We start from the raw sequence: 22,461 nt of genomic DNA, 5'->3' as shown, positions 1-22,461 counted from the left end.
GTACCGATGGCTTCATCTATCTAAAAGGAGTCATTTCCATCTGAATGTGACAGCACCGGGACACAGCAGCAGAGCGGTAAGCTTCATATCACTCTAAAATGTCGACAAACTTTACTTTAGGTTTACGGGCATTAGCAGCACTAAAGCGTTAGCATCCGGCTTGCTATCTCTAGCACAGTATGCTAGTAAAGTTAGCACCCAGATTAATGTGGATTTGGCTGATTTTCGTGGAATAAAACGTGATTTCTGATCAACGCCTTCTTTTACACCAGATGTACATCCACTGATTGTAGCAGCAGAGAGCCTGTGTGTTATTTTACGTGAGTGTGATGTAATCTTAGCATCCAGTAAATAAAGTCCCATATCAGCTAAAATGCAGCGTGACAAAGTCATTAAAGTGCGTCAACACAGTGGATTTAATAGAGTTTTAAAGAACAATCTCTGAGTGAAGTGAGGTTAGTTTTTTGTCTCACTGCAGATATAAAAACGAACTCTGCATCAGTCAGACGCAGCAAAGCTCACCGTCTGTATGAGCGTGAGCATCGGAAAGCTGATCAAATCAGCTGTAAAATAATTAAAACAAAGTTAAAATGTTCCTTTGCTTTTTACAGTCCACATCCAGAAGACTGGAGCCGTGTTTCACTGACAGGCTGTCAGACTAACGCCCTGATGAGCTCAGCTGGGACAAACTGGTCTGATGTTTAGGTAAGTGAAGATCTGCTTCTCCAAGTCCTTGAGATGCTAGTAAAAATAATTTAGCCAGCTTGCTAATGTTACTTTTCTTCTCCTCTAAGGAACACAGAACGTTCAGATGTTGGACCTTCACGACACCTACTGAGGAAGGAGACCCACCAGTAAAGAGACGGTCTGGACCAGACCAAAGTGAGTGATGACACACCTCAGCCACCCTCTTCATTAAGAACACCTCACCCCCTGAATCACTCCGTCTGATGACAGCAGAGTGATTTATTTGATGTTTTACTTGTTTAGTCTGTTTAGAAATTATTGAATTACATTATTTTCTGTAATCGACCATCTGATCTGGATGTGTGCAGAATAACTTTCCCCAAATTCAGCAGCAGCTGGCCTACAAAAACAGCTGCAGCATGTAGTAAGTCTGTCTGCACTGCTCTCTAATGAGCTTCCTTTCATAAGGAATCGTTTGTATAATTTTAGTGTCACTATTTTATTACATTTGTAAGAATATGAAGTCACTGCAGCAACACAAACGTGACTATAAACATGAAAGCTAAAGAAACAACTTTCCTAAAGCTGCTTGTAAACAAAATATGTCACTAATGTTATTGTCTATCATTGCAGAATATGGCGATGACATCATGGAACTGGTCTTTGGAAAAGTTTTCCCTGAACCAACTCCGTTTCTAGATGAGGTAGAGAAGATCTGCATCTCACCAACCCTCTGATCTCAGTATTCAGACAACGGAGGTCTCCCACTGTTATCCAGGACCAGTTTGAAGCCCACATACTGCCCCTCCCTCATCATCAGGAAACATCAATCCGTATCCTGAGGACAACAGAAGACGGCAGGAGGACAGGAACTCTGAGACCTAGATACCACCAGCACCGGGACACAAAGCACCTGTGTGCACAACGCCTGTTTAACTACTAAAACCTGTTTATTATATAGTTCTACTTATTTGCTGTGAGGTTAATACTTAGAAAATTTGTATTTTAATGTAAACAATAAAAAAATCACTGATTGTATGTTTTCTTTTAGATGTAATGGTCCAAACTCAGCCTTGTAGACATTTATTGCATCCTGTAGGTAAATACACAGAACAGGCTCAGATCCAGGATGACCCAGCATGCTCTTCTTCCATTCTGGCTGTTAGGGATTGTATCAATAACTCAATGCCTACTGATGTTTTCACCTAACGGTATTTATTTAGAATGCAGGTAAGATTTAACTATATTTGTTAGCAAAGCAGACTGATCTTGGGAATTTCACTGCAGCACTGATGTCCACCTCTCTGTACACATTAGAGAGAATTACCACGTTACAGCTAAACACATTTAATAAAGATATAGGCTATGCATTGCAGACAATAAAAACAAAGTTCTAAGCATTAGAATTATAATCACATTAAAGAACATTTGGAGGAATGTTCTTTATTTTTGACTAGAATCTCAAATCTTTAAATTAAAATGTAACTGCTTTTTATCCATTTTCAGCCATTAAGACACCCAATATTAAATAAGACTACTTATAAAATTATTTATAATTATATGTATGTATATATATAGATAGATAGATAGAGAAATTAATAAAATATATTTTTAATGGTGTTTTAATGAGCTGTATCATTTTTTAAAATTTTTTTATAGAAATAAATAAGCAAGCAGCATTCCTTGTGTGTGTGCACGTGCGCGTGCCTGCTCGCTTGTCCCGTCGGCCGTGACGGATGTGTGTGTGTGTGTGCGCGCACGTGCCTGCTCACTTGTCCCTCCGTCGGCCGTGACGGGTGTGTGTGAGTGACTACAGACAAATGCATGAGAGAGTTAGCAGCCTTGAAACAGCTTGATTAACTACTCTCCCCACATGTTTTAAAAATGCTAATATGCTATGCTAAATCTGCTATGCTAAATAATGATTTCTCTATAGAACTACAAAGTCCGGCTGGGGGAGGAGAGTACAGGTCTGCACTATGGAGGGGGGCGGAGTCTACAGCTCCTCCTCCAGTTTAAAGAGACAGTACCCAAAAACGGCTTGTTCTCAAGACTCTCCTCAGAACAGGGGTAGATGAGGGTCTGTAGAGCAACAATAATGAGGAAATCAGACCAAAGAACTGCAGTTCCACTGTATTTAGACCCCCAACTGAAGGATTTAGATGTAAAAAGCATGTTATGTCTCCTTTAAGCTCATCCAGAGTGTTGGGTCTTGCGTCTCTCAACTTTCTCTTCACAATATCCCACAGATTCTCTATGGGGTTCAGGTCAGGAGAGTTGGCAGGCCAACTGAGCACAGTAATACCATGGTCAGTAAGCCATTTACCAGTGGTTTTGGCACTGTGAGCAGGTGCCAGGTCGTGCTGAAAAATGAAATCTTCATCTCCATAAAGCTTTTCAGCAGATGGAAACATGAAGTGCTCCAAAATCTCCTGATAGCTAGATGCATTGGCCCTGTCCTTGATAAAATAAAGTGGACCAACACCAGCAGCTGACATGGCACCCCAGACCATCACTGACTGTGGGTACTTGACACTGGACTTCAGGCATTTTGGCATTTCCCTCTGCCCAGTCTTCCTCCAGACTCTGGCACCTTGATTTCCTAATGACATGCAAAATTTGCTTTCATCCGAAAAAAGTACTTTGGACCACTGAGCAACAGTCCAGTGCTGCTTCTCTGTAGCCCAGGTCAGGCGCTTCTGCCGCTGCTTCTGGTTCAAAAGTGGCTTGACCTGGGGAATGCAGCACCTGTAGCCCGTTTCCTGCACACGTCTGTACACGGTGGCTCTGGATGTTTCTACTCCAGACTCAGTCCACTGCTTCCACAGGTCCCCCGAGGTCTGGAATCGGTCCTTCTCCACAATCTTCCTCAGGGTCCGGTCACCTCTTCTCGTTGTGCAACGTTTTCTGCCACTCTTTTTCCTTCCCACAGACTTCCCACTGAGGTGCCTTGATACAGCACTCTGGGAACAGCCTATTCATTCAGAAAATTCTTTCTGTGTCTTACCCTTTTGCTTGAGGGTGTCAATGATGGCCTTCTGGACAGCAGTCAGGTTGGCAGTCTTACCCATGATTGAGGTTTTGAGTAATGAACCAGGCTGGGAGTTTTTAAAAGCCTCAGGAATGTTTTGCAGGTGTTTAGAGTTAATTAGTTGATTCAGATGATTAGGTTAATAGCTCGTTTAGAGAACCTTTTCATGATATGCTAATTTTTTGAGATAGGAATTTGGGGTTTTCATGAGCTCTATGCCAAAATCATCAATATTAGAAACAATAAAAGGCTTGAACTACTTCAATTGTGTGTAATGAATCTAATACATATGAAAGTCTAATGTTTATCAGTACACTGCAGACAATAATGAACTTTATCCCAATATGCTAATCTTTTGAGAAGGACCTGTAATGTGGAAGTCCTGGTTTGTGTGATGTTACCAGCTACAGAACTTTGCTGACATTATTTGACCAGCTGCTAACTTTAGGAGACTTTGTTGGTGGTTAAGTCCTTAAGACAAGTTTTCCAGTAATTTTTAGGAGTACTTTGAATCCTCCGACGTTAATTTGATTAGGAGTGTATATTCTTATCTTGAAAAGTCAAACCCGATTTTAGAGGTTGAGTGATCATTTTGTTTTGCGCTTTCTCCCAGTGATTGAGTTCATCATAGGTATGATACTTTTAAGTTAAATGCAGACTGCCTAGCCTCTTATGCCCTCTCATTTCTTCTGCTTAAACACACTAAAGCAAATAAATGGTTTACTTTGTCAGTGTCTTGCTCCTGCTTTCCTTGTGTTACGTCCTCCTTCACCTAATCTCACTGAGTTGTAACAACTAATTTGTTGCTCATGAGCAGATGGTATCAAAGATTGGGTTGAACTTGATAAATTACTAAAAATACTTTTTCATAAACTACTATGTTCTTTGGTATCTTTGCTTTTCCAGATAGTTTTGTAATATTTTATGTTAAAATTTTTGGGACAGCTCATCATAGCTGCTATCAACATTGTTACTACTTTGTAACCATTTAAGCAGCAACTCTAACATAATTACTTTAATCTACTGGTTCAGGGGTATCCAAACAGGACTAATACCATGCTAAAGACCATTTGGTACAATGTTTCACAAAAAAAAAGGTAAATTGTTCAAAAATTAAAATGTAATGTTATACTATTTTGTTACACTTGTCATATTTCTTGTATTTTCTGACTCCTGGAAAATAAATTGACATTTTTTGTAAACCCACATCAACCCTGCAATTGTTTTGAAAAGAAAACTTGTCCTGAGATTTTTTTTTACATGTTCTAATTTCATGAGAATAAGATTCTGTGGGAACGTTGAGAACCATCAGAGGCATTTTGAGACATATTTGGAAACATCCTCACAAGCGCCTTTGACAATTTGTCACCACCAGTTGCATCTCAGGAAAATCACTTCAGCCAAACGTCTTGAAACACATTTTTTCTCCATTTTTGTGGGAAATGTTGTGATTTCAGTGGTCTCATTTACACTTAGCTCAATGGAATCATGTGATTCTCTGAACTGAAAGTTTGCAGAAAAGGTGCTGACTATAATGACTTCACTCAGCAACACATCAAAACATATGTAACACATGTTGGATCAAACAGTTGGATGGGGGAAGGAAAGAAATACAGACAGAAACCTCATTAAAAACCTTGTCCTGGAAATTTCTCATAACCCTCTGGAGGCAGGCATTGCAGATTTGCAATGTTAAAACCTACCTAGTTACTCCACATACATATTTATGAGCATTTTTTTCATTCAGAAGTACCCCTGAAGGACTTAGTTGTTCATCCTTTTATAAAAACTTATTTTGAGCCTGAGAGGGTTAAAGCCACATGAATGGATGCATTTTATTAACAAAGGATAGGGGTTGTTGGGTATTGCCCTTGAATGGTTCTGCTCCTACCTAAGCCAACCGATCCATCACTGTCCAGATTGGTGACTGTTTCTCTCCCAGTCTCCTGCTGCCTTGGGGTGTGCCGCAAGGCTTTGTCCTCAGGCCACTCCTTTTCTCCACAAAGCTTTTGCCACTGGGCAAAATCCTGGAACAGCATGGTTTTAACTATCACATGTATGCTGGCGATTGCCAAATGTATGTGGCACTGAATGGGAAAAGGTTGAGCTCCCAAGTCTAGGCATGCTTGATGGACATAAATGGCTGGCTGGCTGCCAATTTCCTTAAATTAAATGAGTTAAAAACTGAGTCTACCATTTTTCACCCCCTCAATTCCTCTAGCTCTCTTTCTGCTTTTGACTTTTCTACTCTAAACCCTTAGTAGTATGTAACTAGTCTTGGGGTAAAACTGGATGCTGACCTCTCAATGGCTTTTGAGATAAACTCAGCAGTGAAGTCTTGTTTTTATCCATGTAGCATCCAGAAATGGTCAGTTTCTCATCTATATTGTGTCCTTTTCAGTGACAGGTCATCTTCAGACATTAATCTGCCTCTGTGCGTCTTCCAATCTTCCGAGCTGCAAGAGAGATTGTACCGTGTGTGTTTACACTTAGATTGTCAACATCATGTTCCATCCTCAAGGACTCTCTACTGAGTTGCGTCTTATCTATTCCCTTGTTTCACAGAACAAAAGAAGAACTTTTATAATTAAATCATATAATGAAATGAACAACATGAGTTAATGAATCATATAATGAATGGACAAGAGGTTAAAGGAAATGTTTTGATTAATCTGTGCTTACATTAATATGGATTAAATGAATTTGTTCTTGCAATGACCCATATATTTAATCAGTGTACGTGACTGGACAAGCGCGCACGCTCACCATATCTCCATGACGCAAAGTTAAAGTAATTGCATGCACATAGTGATTTCCTCATCCACAAAATCAGAGCGTCTTTTATCTGAGGAAGGTGTGGTTTCTGAGGTTTGTTGGCAAAACCTCCTTAACATGTCAAATTCTGATTTGTCAGTAAATCATCACGTAGGATTTAATAAAACCAAAATCACTTCCCGAGTTGATTCAGTTTGAGCAGAGCTTCGGACTGGCCAACCCAGAGCAAAACTCTTTGAACCACCGCATCTTTTGACAAGTTGTCAAAACCTGTTGCATGCTAAAGCTGACGCCGCAAACGGCTCCCTCAGAGCAAAGCTGACACCGCTTTGACTCCTTAAGAGTCCTTCCTTAGACGCAAACAACTACCTGTTGTGACCTGGAGATGACTCAAGACCGGTCTAGTGGTGCTGCGGTTTCTCCTATGGACTTCGGTACCTTAGGGTCCACCGGACTTCCTGACATTCCAGATCTACAACGGGGGTCTCCGATAAAGGGTACGTAGGTGCGGCAGATTGTGTCTGATGCCGTTTTATAAACCATCACTTCTAGTTTATAGCAGACCAAATTCAATCACACTCAGAACTCAGTTTCTTCCAGACAGGAGGGTTCTGATAAACATCACATTCTCTCATCACACACCACACTACAACACACACTCTAACACACATTGTTTCCTAGTTGTCATGTCTTATAATTTGTTTAGAAAATAAATGTCTTACTTTTATAAACTTGACTTTGTCTGAATTAATACGAAGTGTACCTACGATCCCTGAATAAACAAATAATCCTAATTCTTCTGGTTAAACCCTTTAAGACCAATCAGGTTGGATTTACATATTTATATAGAAATTCACATCTCATTGGTTGAATGTAGTATAGTATAATGAGCTTAAAAAGCACCCAAAATACATACATAGGCTAACCCTACATCAGTTACTTATGACGTCCAACTTGTCTAACCCCTACTGATCACTTGAACAATTACTGCATTCCAGTAAACGAGAGAATCTCAGCAGCAAAGTGGCTTCTCTGCCATGCTCCTCGCTTGACTCGCGAGATCACAAAATCCCTCAGACTTCCGCCAACCTCCTCACAAGAACACACGATTCCTCAAGGCTTCAAAGGTTACAGTTTGTTTATGCAATCCACCATTAAACCAAAAAAGAAGGAAATCACGTTGTTATTGCTGGTTGATGCCATATATGATGTTCCTCGCCACTGCCAGGAATAAAGCCATGAAAAACACACCACTGCTGTTCTGGAACAATGCTGTAAGTAAATAAGCCCTTAGGTCACTCGTAAGCTTCATATATATGAAATTGCATTGCTGCAATACTTTTAATTTTAAAATTATTGGGGATTTTATACTGAAACCATGTGGGATTTTCTGTCTAACAAAATTAACTGCGGTAATTGATGCATCCCAAATGTGGCTTGAGGAGAAAATAGAACCCGATCCTTTCTTTAGTGGCGAGGCACGCTAACCCTAACCCTTCTGTCGCGGATGGTTTGAAACACTCCATAGACTATAATGCATTCTATTTGAAGCAGTGCTGTTCCGCTGCCATTCCGTGCCACTGAAGCTTCCAGTGTGCAGTAGGAATAAGACCAATCCTGAAGCGGAGGCACTTGGAATCAGTCATACATGCTTTTATCACCTCTCACTTGGACTATCCAAGCACACTTCTTGTTGGTACTCCTGTTTCAGCCCTGAACTGGCTGAAGGTCATCCAGAACTCAGTGGGCCTACAAAAATACTAAATAAAACTCTTCCCACCTACCGTCAGGACACTAGAGGTGATAAAGCAATTGGTCTCAGAAACCACCACTCAGTACTGCAGACCATAATGTTGTCCACCTAGTCCCAGTATACCGCACCAAGCTACAGAGATGGTGTAGTGAAAAAGCAGGTCCAACAGTGGACTAGGGAGGTGTAGGAGACCATTCAGGGTTGTTTTGACTGTACTTTGTTGGAGGAGCTAACCACGGGCAATACTTTAGAGGAAGCCACAGATGTAGTGACATTGCACATCTTCTTTTGTGCGGACATGCTGGTTCCTACTAAGACAATTAAAGTGTTCTCTAATAATAAGCCCTGGATCACTACATCACTAAATTACTTAAAACAACTCTGAACAAAAAGAAGATAAAAATTATGAGTCACTTCACAAACAAAACTAAAAACCAACTTAAGTATAAAAGTGTATGTAGGTGTGAGTTCTTCTTTTAAAATTGGTTGTATGTGTGTGGTTTGATAGCGTTTTATAGGGCTGTGATGACATCTGCAAACTTTCTTAATAAATAAACAAAGTCAATTTTGAATATGAATTTTGATTTTGAATGCAAAGGTTTTAACAAACACAAACCGACGTAGCCATATGACCCTGGTCCTTGCACATCTCCATTGGTCCCCTGTTGCCTTCCGTGAACGGTTTAAGTTATTGACTTTTGTGTTTAAAGCCTTAGAGGATTTAGCACCTCCTTATCTGTCCGACCTCCTCACCCCCTATGTACCCATGCACACGTTGAGGTCAGCTGATCTCCTGCTACTTTGCACTCCCGGATGTCCTACAAATCCCAGGGTGAGCGAGCAGTTGTCTATGGTACCCTCATGCTCTAGTTCGCTTCCCATTATAGTTAGGCAGGGATCCTCTCTGGCTGTTTTTAAATCACGTTTAAAGACCTACCTTTATGGCGTGGCCTTTGGCCAGTGGCTCGTTTATTGGTTTTATTGTCTTTTTTATTGTTCTTATTGTTTTTGTTGCTTTTATTTACTTTTACTGCTTTGCATTGATGGTTTTACATCATTGTTCTTTTGGTCTTATTTTGTTTTTAATGAACCTGCCTGTGCAGCACTTTGGTCAGTCCTCATGCGTTATTTTAAATGTGCTATATAAATAATGTGGTGTGGTATGGGTAACAAAGCATCTAAAGTTGACCATTAATCCTAGTCTGATAGGGAATTATCACCCTGATCTGTTGCTCTCCAGCATTTCTACACCAACTCACTGTTGGGTGTTACAGCTCACAGTTTTATTGTCTCATCTCACAGCCGTCAGCAATGTCACTGCTCAACACAGCAGGGAGCTGTTTACCACGACACTGCTCAGTAAGAAAATATATACATACGAAACTTTCTCAAACACATGTTTAAACCAAAGGGGAATTTGGAATAGAATGACTAAAATAGACCAAATATGCGGCCTCATAGAAACTGGTTAGCTGACATCAGATCATGTGGTTTTATTGGCATCTTTAATCCATAGTGACCAGAATCCAGTCTCAGTATGAGAGCAAGGTTCTCAACTAGATAACTGTGGAATACTTATTCCAGCTTGGGGCTGAGTTTGCCTTAAAGATATATCCCACCCCTGAATGAAATTTAGTCTGTTTCCATAATCCCCAGAGCAGCACAACAGGAAAAAAAATATTTTGAACCAGCCCAGTCATTCTCTCAATCTGGCAGTATCCTATTAGCTTTTGCTTAGCATAAACAATGTAAGTGAATGGTAACAACTAGCATTTCATGTGAAAAAGTTATGAAATTTACTCTACATTGATCCTGATTTTTCTGTGACCTCAAATGTAAATAATAAGTAAGAAGAAAGAATTACAGGAGCTGATTTTGACTTGGGACTAAAATAAGACAAAACACCGCTGTAAGCTTCCACTGCAAGGTGCAAAGGCATGACGCAGCGGCCTCAAAAGACACCTACGTCATCTGTCAGTTACTCTGACACATTTAGATCAACTTATTATGCTCTTTCTTCAAAATAGCAGAACCATATATAAGCCTAGTAGTGTATTTAAGGAAGTAGGTGTATTTAAAAAGGCTTATTATTGAAATGCTAGCTGTTACCATTTACATTGTTTATGCTGAGCTAATGCAAAAAGAATAGTGCCGAATTAGGGGACTGACGGGGTTAGCTACAAAATGCTTTTTCTCATTTGTCTAAAGCCGGGTGTACACTATGCAAGTTTTTCACTTTTTTGAGCCGATTTTCTACTCGTGCGAGAATCCACAAGATCGGGGCGAGTTTCGCGCTGAGAGTCGTGTAGTGTACAGGGGGTTATGAGAAGCGATTAACACCACATGACCAGCTACTGATCAGCAGTCGTGAGCTCGCACGGACTTCTGGAGTGTTGGATATTTTGCTCATTCCTCGTGAGGGTATCGCACTGTTGAAGTGGCGCAGCCAGCAGCTGCGACCCAAAAAGTACCAGAACCGCTCACGGCGCATGCGCAATCCTGCATCAACAATGCTTGCCCGCTATTTCCCTAATAACACACGTTGTTCATTTTTATTTCTACATGTTTTTTTACACACAATGACAAGGATTGTCAAGAAAGCATTTGTCGTGTTCATGTGTAATTAAACTGATCACAAAACACAGATTTACTTTCATTTCGTTTTCTGGGCTGCGCAGTGGAACAGTGGTTAGAGCTGTTGACTTGCAGCAAGAAGGTCCTGGGTTCGCTTCCCGGCCTGGGATCTTTCTGCATGGAGTTTGCATGTTCTCCCTGTGCATGCGTGGGTTCTTTCCGGGTACTCCGACTTCCTCCCACAGTCCAAAAACATGACTGTTAGGTTAATTGGTCTGTCTAAATTGTCCCTAGGTGTGTGTGTGTGTGTGTGTGTGTGTGTGTGTGTGTGTGTGTGTGTGTGTGTGTGTGTGTGTGTGTGTGTGTGTGTGTGTGTGTGTGCGTGATTGCTTGTCCTGTGTGTCTCTGTGTTGCCCTGCGATGGACAGGCTCTCTGTCCAGGGTGTACCCCGCCTGATTGCCCGTTGACCGCTGGAGATAGGCACCAGAATGAATTTTATCACTGCAGGCTTTCATATAATATTTCTGATATTTGAAACCCTTCTTGTTAAATATAAACATTTTTCCATCCACATTTGTGTATAAACTAGATGCTTCAGTGCATAACTTCCCCTCAAATCTCATTATCTTTATGTACAAATATTACAAGCCAGATACCAGATGATATGAGCACTTTTTGCCTCATGGATTTTCTTTGAATATACCACAAAATTGCATTAGTGTAATGCAATAAAAAACAATAAAGATAAACAACTTGGAAATAATTGCCTTCAGGTTTTATTCTTTCATTACATCCAAGTTTTCATTGTCAATGTAGACTTTATGCTGCTGAATGGAAGGGAGGTCCAAGTGGGCTTGGGAGAGAAAACAAACTTTAACTCCAAAAGTGTCTACAGTCATTCCAAGTTTTTATTATCATTTTAGTCTGACAAAGATTTTATGAATAATGTATGCGTGCAGCAAAGAGCCTTCAGATAAACACATAATAATATGCAGATGACTGCCATGAGCAGGAAGACGTGAAATGCACGGTGAAGTAAGGAGGAAAGCAGAAACAAATACTAATAAACCCAAGCTTAAATGAAATGTGTAATTATCCTCCGACTGTCACAGGGGCTGTAAATATTTCTGCCAGCAGAACGGTTTTCTACTACACTTGAGGACACTTTTGGATGGAAATTAAGTCCCTTATGAGGAATAATAAGGCGTCTTTTCAGCTGCAATTTGTGTGCACTAATTTATATTGAGGTCTAGTTTCTCTTTTGAAAGTTTATTGCAGCTCATAGCCTCATGTAGGAGAGGATCTCAGTTTCGATAAAAGGAAGACATTGGGGCAATTTCTATGTAAAAAGTTATAAACAGTTACTATTTTACAAACCATAGATAACTTAATGAAAGGCAGAAATCGAGACTCATCAGACCAGGCAACATTTTTCCAATCTTCTATTGTCCAATTTTGGTGACTGTGTGAATTGTAGCCTCAGTTTCCTGTTCTTAGCTGACAGGAGTGGCACCCGGTGTGGTCTTCTGCTGCTGTAGCCCATCTACCTTAAGGTCCGATGTGTTGTGCATTCAGAGATGCTCTTCTGCTTATCTTGGTTGTAACAAGTGTTATTTTGAGTTACTGTTGGCTTTTTATCAGCTTAAACCAGTCTGGCCATTCTCCTCTGACCTCTGACATCAACAAGGCATTTTCTCCCACAGAACTGTCGCTAACTGGACGTTTTCCTTTTTTTGGACCACAAGATGGTTGTGTGTGATGATCCCAGAAGATCAACAGTTTTTGAAATACTCAGATCAGCCAGTCTGGCACCAATAGCCATGCCACGTACAAAGTCACCTTTCTTCCCCCTTCTGAAGCTCGGTTTGAACTGCAGCAGATCGTCTTGACCATGTCAACATGTCTAAATGCATTTTTTTTTTCAAGTTTATTTTCATTTATTCACATTTAAAAACAAAACACAAAACAGGTTTGCAAAAACAAAAAATGAAAAAGGAACAGAAAGAAGCAAAACTTATGTTATCTGTTCCCCTCAACCAAAATAAATACAAATGAAAACAAAGTTATTATAGTTAAAAAAAACCTGTCTGACCTGGTTTACTGTTTCAGCTTTGGCAAAAAAAAAATGGAGAAAACAAATATGTACAGAAAAATATAATTTTCTTATTATATTATTGAAAGGAGAAAACAAATGATGCAAAATAAAACACAAAAAATAGCTAAAAAGAAACAAAGTAGAACATACAATGTGTGTTTTCCCTTTCATTCTCTTTACTTCATAAATACGTCTATCTCATAGCATCATATAAGCTAAGCATTTCATTTTTGATATGTTTACTAAAGGTATATATTGTGTTGGTATTCTTGATTTCGGTGCCTAATTTATTCCACATTTTGACTCCACATATTGATACACAACGTTCCTTTATATTTATCTTATGTTTTGGTATCGTATATATTTTATTGCCTATCAAATCATAACTACTCTTTCTTTCCATAAATCTTATAATCAAATTTGTTGGAAGGTGCTTTTTGACTTTATACGTAAATTTCAAAATAGTATAATCTACTAGGTTGTAAAATTTTAATGTTTTTAATTTGATAAACAATTGGTTGGATGGATCATTGTAATTGCTCTTGTTATAAATCTTATTGCTTTTTTTGTAGGATGAAAACTGAATGTGTAAAGGTTTTATATGTTATTCCCCAAATTTCAACACAGTAGTTCAATTACGGTACGATCAATGAATTGTATAATAAATATAGGGATTTGTCATCTAGGGACCGTTTCACTCTGTGTAATATTGCGATTGATTTAGCTATTTTAGTTTTTATATTGTTTATATGTGTCATGGTCTGCGTCAGCCCCCTTCCTTTATGTGCCTCCTGGTGTCCTCCATCCCTCTCTAGATTCCCTCTTGTGTCCCTTTGTTCCCCAGCTCCTCTTGTGCTCCACTCCAGGTTCTCCCCTTGTGCTCTCTTAGCGCCCTCAAGTGTCCTTGTCTGCATCCCTGTTATGTGTCTTATGTTGTAGCCCTTTGGCGCCCTCTTGTGTCCTTTTTCTGTGTGTCAGTTTAGTGTCTGATGTTATCTTGTTTACTGTTTCCTCCCAGGTCAGCTCCAGCCTCGTTGTCCCCAGCTCAGTGTGTGTATGTACTGTGTCCTCCTCCAGCTAGTTTGTGAGTCCTTCCCTCTGTCTTTAGGAAATTGTTGTTTAGTTTTGTGTTAAGGTATTTGCCATCCTCTGTTTCTGTTTTCCCCATTGAGTTGATTAGTGTCACCTGCCTTCCCTCCAGCAGCTCACCCCACACACCTGCTTCCTGTTTCCCTGATTGCTCCTCCCAGTGTATTTAAGCCCTGTCTGTCTCTGTGTTCTTGTCGGTCCATTAATGTTTGCTTGTTGTTCTTGTCAGTCTTGTTCCTGTTCCTAGCAGCCAGTGTTCCAGTGTCTCTAGTCCTCTAGTGTTTTTATTGTTCAGTTAAGATTTTTGGATTTTTGGGTTTTGGCTCCCTGCCTTTGGACTACTCCTAAATAAAGGATATATTTTCATCATCTACCTCCTGCCTGGTTCATCTGGTTTTCTGCATTTTGGGTCCTAAACATCCTACTACACCAAATCCTGACAGAATGGACCGACCAACACAGGACCCAGCGGGAACTCCAGGTACACAGGAGATCTAATACGATGGTGATCCAGACCTTTGTGTGGAGTTCATTCGGGACTGTGCCCGTTGTTTGGACTTGGAATCCTCAGAGTTTGACAAGGTGTTGTATATGGTGCTTTGGTTGAGGGGTAAAGCCTTGCAGTGGGTTGCTGACCACTTCGACATAGAGGATCTTAGGGTGGTGTCATTTTGGGACTTTGCTGCATTGCTCCTCCGCACTTTTGGCCGAGATCCTCCTCCACCAGTCGCTGATGCCACCTCAGCATCTCAGATGGGTCACACCGCCACACCCTCACCAGGTCCTGACAGCGCCACCACTTACTCTCCAGTGGGCTGTCATTCCTCCTCAGTTCCTGCCAGTGTCCTCTCCATACCTCAGCTGAGCCAAAAAAAACACGCCAACGACGCCGCAACCGTCCTGCTCCAGCGGTGGTCCCGGTGGACGCATCGCCTCCTGCTCAAGCGGTGGTCCCGGTGGACGCATCGCCTCCTGCTCTAGCGGTGGTCCCGGTGGACACATCGCCTCCTGCTCCAGCGGTGGTCCAAAGGGACGCATCGCCTCCTGCTCCAGCGGTGGTCCAAGGGGACAAATCGCACCCTGCCTCGGCAGAGGAGGATGCACGGGCTCCGGTCCAGCCCATCCATGGGGCCCCGGGTCAGAAGTCAACGCCACCCGGCTCGAGCTCCGAAGCCGACGCACCCGGCTCGAGCTCCGAAGCCGACGCACCTGGCTCGAGCTCCGAAGCCGACGCACCCGGCTCGAGCTCCGAAGCCGACGCACCCGGCTCGAGCTCCGAAGCCGACGCACCCGGCTCGAGCTCCGAAGCAGACGCACCCGGCTCAGAGGTCGACGCTCCTGAAGTCGGCTCGTCTGGTGGCGTCGCCTCCCCTGAAGTCGGCTCGTCTGGTGGCGTCGCCTCCCCTGAAGTCGGCTCGTCTGGTGGCGTCGCCTCCCCTGATGTCGGCTCGTCTGGTGACGTGGCCTCCCCTGATGTCGGCTCGTCTGGTGACGTGGCCTCCCCTGATGTCGGCTCGTCTGGTGACGTGGCCTCCCCTGATGTCGGCTCGTCGGGTGACGTGGCCTCCCCTGATGTCGGCTCGTCGGGTGACGTGGCCTCCCCTGATGTCGGCTCGTCGGGTGACGTGGCCTCCCCTGATGTCGGCTCGTCGGGTGACGTGGCCTCCCCTGATGTCGGCTCGTCGGGTGACGTGGCCTCCCCTGATGTCGGCTCGTCGGGTGACGTGGCCTCCCCTGATGTCGGCTCGTCTGGTGACGTGGCCTCCCCTGATGTCGGCTCGTCTGGTGACGTGGCCTCCCCTGATGTCGGCTCGTCTGGTGACGTGGCCTCCCCTGAAGTCGGCTCGTCTGGTGGCGTCGCCTCCCCTGAAGTCGGCTCGTCTGGTGGCGTCGCCTCCCCTGATGTCGGCTCGTCTGGTGACGTGGCCTCCCCTGATGTCGGCTCGTCTGGTGACGTGGCCTCCCCTGATGTCGGCTCGTCTGGTGACGTGGCCTCCCCTGATGTCGGCTCGTCTGGTGACGTAGCCTCCCCTGATGTCGGCTCGTCTGGTGACGTGGCCTCCCCTGATGTCGGCTCGTCGGGTGACGTGGCCTCCCCTGAAGTCGGCTCGTCGGGTGACGTGGCCTCCCCTGAAGTCGGCTCGTCGGGTGACGTGGCCTCCCCTGATGTCGGCTCGTCTGGTGACGTCGCCTCGTCTGAGGATGCTCTCTCCACTCAAGAGGTCGACGCTCCGTCCAGTCCAACATCTCCGGTTCTGATGGTGGTTTTGAAGGCCGCTCCAGCCCAGCCTGCAGGGACTATGTCACCGGCCCAGCCTGCAGGGCTCCTCTACCGCAGGCGCCACCCTCCCGTGGACCGTCGTCTCCTCATCTGCCCTGGGCGCAGGCCCCCAAGGGTCTGTCCTCGTCTCCTCATCTGCCTCAGGTGCAGGCCCCCAAGGGTCCATCCTCGTCGCCTCATCTGCTGCAGGGGCAGGCCTCCTGACTACTGATCCCTGCCGCCTCTCCTGTGGTCCCTCGGTTCCTCTGGGCCCTCCCTCCGGGTCCCCCTCCTCCCGCCCTGCTCCTGGTTCCTGTAGGCGTCTGGGATCCGCCCTTTTAGGGGGGGGGGGGGGTACTGTCATGGTCTGCGTCAGCCCCCTTCCTTTATGTGCCTCCTGGTGTCCTCCATCCCTCTCTAGATTCCCTCTTGTGTCCCTTTGTTCCCCAGCTCCTCTTGTGCTCCACTCCAGGTTCTCCCCTTGTGCTCTCTTAGCGCCCTCATGTGTCCTTGTCTGCATCCCTGTTATGTGTCTTATGTTGTAGCCCTTTGGCGCCCTCTTGTGTCCTTTTTCTGTGTGTCAGTTTAGTGTCTGATGTTATCTTGTTTACTGTTTCCTCCCAGGTCAGCTCCAGCCTCGTTGTCCCCAGCTCAGTGTGTGTATGTACTGTGTCCTCCTCCAGCTAGTTTGTGAGTCCTTCCCTCTGTCTTTAGGAAATTGTTGTTTAGTTTTGTGTTAAGGTATTTGCCATCCTCTGTTTCTGTTTTCCCCATTGAGTTGATTAGTATCACCTGCCTTCCCTCCAGCAGCTCACCCCACACACCTGCTTCCTGTTTCCCTGATTGCTCCTCCCAGTGTATTTAAGCCCTGTCTGTCTCTGTGTTCTTGTCGGTCCATTAATGTTTGCTTGTTGTTCTTGTCAGTCTTGTTCCTGTTCCTAGCAGCCAGTGTTCCAGTGTCTCTAGTCCTCTAGTGTTTTTATTGTTCAGTTAAGATTTTTGGATTTTTGGGTTTTGGCTCCCTGCCTTTGGACTACTCCTAAATAAAGGATATATTTTCATCATCTACCTCCTGCCTGGTTCATCTGGTTTTCTGCATTTTGGGTCCTAAACATCCTACTACTAGCCTGGCAAGCCAGACTAAATAAATGTATTATTTATTCTGGCCACGCTCCATTGACGGCTCTTGGTTGTGGGGTGGATTCTACCGTTGTCTTTCAAATGATCTCCGCATTCCATTGCACAATGAATGTGACATACTCTTGTTTCACTCTGTTGCATCATCCCACCCACCAGGCATATAGAGTGCCCTGATTGGCCCACAAAGCGGATAAAGCTCTGTGATTTGTTCACTAAGCAGATAGAGCATGATTGGCCCACCATTATGGACCAATCACAGCTCTTTATGTGTTTGAAACCCCTCTAGAGAGCTGTGATTGGCTAGCCAGAGTCCTGGTAGGAGCTGCTGAGGTTCCAATGGAGCATGCCTAGACCATTCTTTGCAAAGCAAGAATTTGGTCTAGTTCACTAGGCTATCCTACTACACCTAATCCTGACAATATGTGGTTTCCAAGATAAATCCTCATCAATGATGACTCCCAAAAATGTAACTTCCTTTACTCTTTTAATACAATTTTTGTCTAATTTTATTAATGTTTTTATATTCAACTTTCTATAACTGAATATCATAAAATATGATTTATCTGTGCTCAATGAAAGCTTATTCCCATCAAACCATAATTTGATTTTTTCCAACTCTGTTTGTATCACCTCTGTCATTTGACCAATATTGTCTCCTGAATAATAAAAAGTTGTGTCATGTGCAAATAGGATACACTTTAACATATTAGATGTAGAGACAATATCATTTATATGAATAATAAATAGTTTAGGGCCTAGTGCCGACCCTTGTGGTACTCCACAAGTAATATTATCCAGATTGGATTTGATGTTTATTTGAACATACTGTTTCCTGTCATGTAAATAACTAATTGACTTCCCACCGTAAATGACTGATTAGTAATTTACATTAACGAGCAGTTGGAAAGGTGTACCCAATAAAGTGGCCAGTGAGTTTATATTACAAACATCCGTTTGTTAAATGCAGTTGTCAAGTGATGGGGTTTTGCCAACAAATCTTTAGCTTACGCTCAGAAAAATTAATTAAATTTAAGTTTAAAGAGCAAGTCACCCCCAAATCAACATTTTTATGCTGGTAAACTATAAAAATTAGTATCTAATCATGATGTAGACATATGAAGTGAATAATTTGGTGCTTTAGTGTATCTTAGTTAAAATGTAAATACTCTGCCTAAAATTGCCATTGTTGTGTCGTCTTCAGGTAAAAACTCAGGTAATTTAAATGTGCCATCGCTATTGGCTAAAAGGTACACTATGACGTTAGCTGGTACATTATGATGTCACAATGTTGTTGTGAGCCTGTATGTGTGTGTATTTGTTAGCGGCTTTGCCCACTCAGTCTGCCAGGCAACAAGATTTGTTGCATTTTTCAAACAGGAAGTGGGAGTGGAGTAAAACTCTGGTAGGGGGTGACTTGCTCTTTAAATGTGAATCTTAAAATATCGTTTCTGCATCCTCAGCAGTTCTGAAAGTCAGCGTGAAAGGAAAGGTTGAACTACACAGACTCCCACTTAGATGAGGAAAACTGACAATAAGGCATATTTGATTTGGCACACAAAAGCTTTAATAAAATCAGAGACTTTAAGCAGATTCTGACCTCTGTTCTCATTGTTGTCCCATTTGTGTCACTTATTTTTCTACTTTGATGAGACTGCACAGAGCCACCATACGTTTCATTAGGGAGTGAAGGACTCTATCGACCTTGGCCTATTAATAGCAAACGCTGTTTGCAAAGAAGGAGAAACACCAGGGAATTTATTCCTCACCTGCAGTACTTTTATTTTCTGTGCAAAAACACTTATGTGCAGCCATTTGTAAGCTGTATTCTACTGCGTATTTTGGAACAGTTTATCAAAGGTGAAAACAAAAATACACGTTTTGATCATTAGTATCTCTGAGGCCATGAGTATTGACATGAATATCGACACATTTAGGACAGTTACTCTCCCCTAATCAAGCTGAATCAGCTGCGCTGCAAGGCTGGGCTGTTGTAGATTAGAGTCTGACCACCATGGATTTGTCAGAATATGACGGAAGGAAAAAGGGAGTGTGGGGGCAGTCAAACAATGCTCTTCAGTTCTAGCAATCAAGAGGATGGCATGTGGTAGGAGGTGCAGATGAAGGGATGGAGATCTAAAATAATAATGTTGCAAGGCAGGGATGTGCAGAAACCTTACTCCTAATTTAAGTGTCAGAACTGAAGAAGCTTACTGGATCAGAAGAAAATGTCTCCAAGGAAAACAAGAAAAGTTCAGTTGTTTCCAATTGAACCTTCAAGATGACTGAGAACTTACACACGTTTTACAAAAAGGGTTCCCAAAGGGGCCACAGACTATCTCAGGGGTGGGGGTGGGGGGTCCATGGGAGAAATGGCAAAGACAGCCCCCAGGCTACAGGCCTCAGGTGTTGCTCAACAAGCATTTTTAATTGAGTTTGCCTTTTTTGTTTTAGATTGAAAATGCAACATTCAGGCACATCTAAAGAGGAAACTTTAGCATCCCCTTTTCACCAAACTCTTCAAAAATCAAAAACTAATGCAAACAAGAAAGTAAAGATTAATAAAACAATGTTTTTGAGGATGTATTTAAGATCAAATTAGCTGAATAAATGACCATCCAGCAAACAGACTTAGACATTTTGACCCTGGTTCTGGCTACATTATTGGGACATTGGTTTTTACCCCTGATGACCTGCATAGCCTACTGCTAACCATGAGAGGACTTTTTAAAAGGGTTGGGGTGGGAAGGAACCACACTAAATGGGGAATTAGCAACAAAGAAAAACTTGTCTACTGGGTATTATGATTTGCACTGTGGTCAAAGATAAATAAAAATATGTTTTCAAATAATAGAAAAGCACGGTTCCAATTCCATTCCGTAAAATTGTCAACCATTTGACAATGTTCTAGTTTCTGAAACTGGTGAAACCGGTCTTGTATTTTGCTTCCCCAGGGTACTATTTACAAGGCATTACTTCCAAATAGAGACCACTGCAAATTTATTGAATAGTGTTCCATACTTTTAAAACATTAAACTACGAAAGAAGGAGTATGGGAGCCCAAAAAACAGTTGAAACTCAGCAAATCTTTTCATTTTCATACTCAAATTGATTAAAAAATATTCTCATCAGATTGTCTGACCAAGGGGGTCTAGTTGGGGTCCAGCAAATGTATGGATGTGGGCAGTGGCACCCTTGGTCCCCTCTTGGTGGCACCACTGCTGCAAGACATCAAAACTTATAAATGTCTTTTGTAAAACGCTAAAGTTATGGCACTGAAAATTTAAACCAGTGTCAGTATTTTTACATTTTCATACCTCAGCACCAACAGTAATGCTGACATTTTTATTCTACAGCATAAAAAAAACAATTACCAAAACAACATCTACAGTCACCTTGACTCTTAACTAAATTCCTCATTAACATATATTTAGAAATGCATTTAAATAGTTCATAGAAACAGAAAATTCAGTGATGTAATAAAATAATGGGGAAAGGGGATATTAAGCAAACTGAATGACATAACAGCACACAAACACATGGTAATTAGTAATTCTAGCTGAGTACATCAATAGGAATAAAAAATGTTAGATCACAGTTTGCATCAACCCTGACCTTAATGATTTCAGCCTCCAACCAATTTGAATTACTGAATGCTTCAAATAAAACAAAACTGTGGAGTAACTTCCAAGAACTTAATGCTGTTCTTGCAGAATCTGGTGGGTGGAAGGTTCAACCTACTCAGCATAAACATTATTTTGTGATGTTTAAAGAGGCGTTTTAGTTTCTGTATTTATATTAACCTAAAAAAAAAACAAATTAGGATACAAAACTTTACTGGTAGGGAAATAAAAAAATAATGAAAACCTGACTTTCAATGTAAAACACAAAATAATCCTACACATCTACCCACTCTCCACCATCTAGAAGGCTTAGTACTTAGTCAAATGTTGCTTTTTATCAAAAATAACAGCAAATCTAAAGTTAGACTAAATGCAACTCTTGGAGATTTGGCAGTCTAAAAGATGTTCTTATGCAAACTCTGAATCATTTGGATAAACAAGCCAAAACATGACTAATCATCCTTTGGCGTAATGTGAGTACTGTATGTAGCACACCCAGTAATCTACTTTTGCTGCCAAGAAAAATGTCTGTTTTCTTTGTCTGTGTTGAGTTTGTTGAATATTTATTTTGAAGATACTCCCAAAAAAATGGTTACCAAAGAAATAAAATATGTGGGCCTTTTTGGGTAATTTGACACATTGCCTGATTTGAACTTGGAGCATTTGTGTTAGCTGACTCAGCTCTACTGCTCATTATTGTGATGGTTCATTGAAAAACCAAACATACAGGAAAACATATACAAGAACAAAACACTGGTGCATTGTTTTTGTGATGCAGACATTTGCAATATCTAATTAACTGCAGGCACAGAATTCATTTTGCAATGTGACTATGATGCACGTGGAAAGTTGTGAAGATTATGGTAGAAAAGAAAAAGTGAAGAAAATGTTGATTTGCTATTGTCACTACAACACCCAGAACTGCAGCTGTGTGTTTTCCTCATCCTGTACAGGTAAGGATTAGTACCTGGTTTCACTAAATTCAGTCAAGTCTTCATGTAAAAGACAGAAAATGTTACTTCTTTGTCAGTTTTTAGTGAGATTAATTGAAACTGTTTATATTCCTTAGACACTTTCATGTAAATAAGTTTTGTGTATGTCTCCTAAAATAAATAATGTTCACATAAACAGCTATTTAAAAGGTTTCATGTTCCAGGCAATAATCTTGTTTTAAAGCATAGGATTCAGTTTTGCTAGTACTACGATGCAAGCGGCAGCTGTGTAATCCACTAAATCAGAGATTGCAGAGCAGGCAGAAGGACTCTGTGCTAAATTTCAAAAAGCTGAGCTTTCCATCTCTGGTTTTTGCTGCTGGATTTGATACAGGGATTACACCTCCTCACTCCACCCCACGTTCTCCCCCTCCATCTCTATCCCACTCTTTCCTTGGACCGTGACAGACACTGTCACCAGGGACGGCTGCAGGGAGCCGATTG

The 22,461-nt window shown here is 42.1% G+C and overlaps 1 protein-coding gene and 1 long non-coding RNA gene across 4 annotated transcripts in view; one reads left to right on the top strand and one right to left on the bottom strand.

Annotated features, from left to right (window-relative positions):
- tafa2 (TAFA chemokine like family member 2) overlaps window positions 1-22,461 on the bottom strand; it is a 128,736-nt gene that overhangs the window by 46,370 nt on the left and 59,905 nt on the right. The window lies entirely within an intron of this gene.
- On the top strand, window positions 47-2,210 carry LOC129162956 (uncharacterized). The gene is made up of 3 exons (XR_008562966.2): window positions 47-705; window positions 795-882; window positions 1,321-2,210. It is a non-coding gene; the product is annotated as an uncharacterized lncRNA (long non-coding RNA).

This window comes from Nothobranchius furzeri, chromosome 1 (assembly GCF_043380555.1).
Source record: "Nothobranchius furzeri strain GRZ-AD chromosome 1, NfurGRZ-RIMD1, whole genome shotgun sequence".
Taxonomy (NCBI): Eukaryota; Metazoa; Chordata; class Actinopteri; order Cyprinodontiformes; family Nothobranchiidae; genus Nothobranchius; species Nothobranchius furzeri.
The sequence above is the reverse complement of the archived record's forward strand: the minus strand, read 5'-3'. Positions and strand labels throughout refer to the sequence as shown.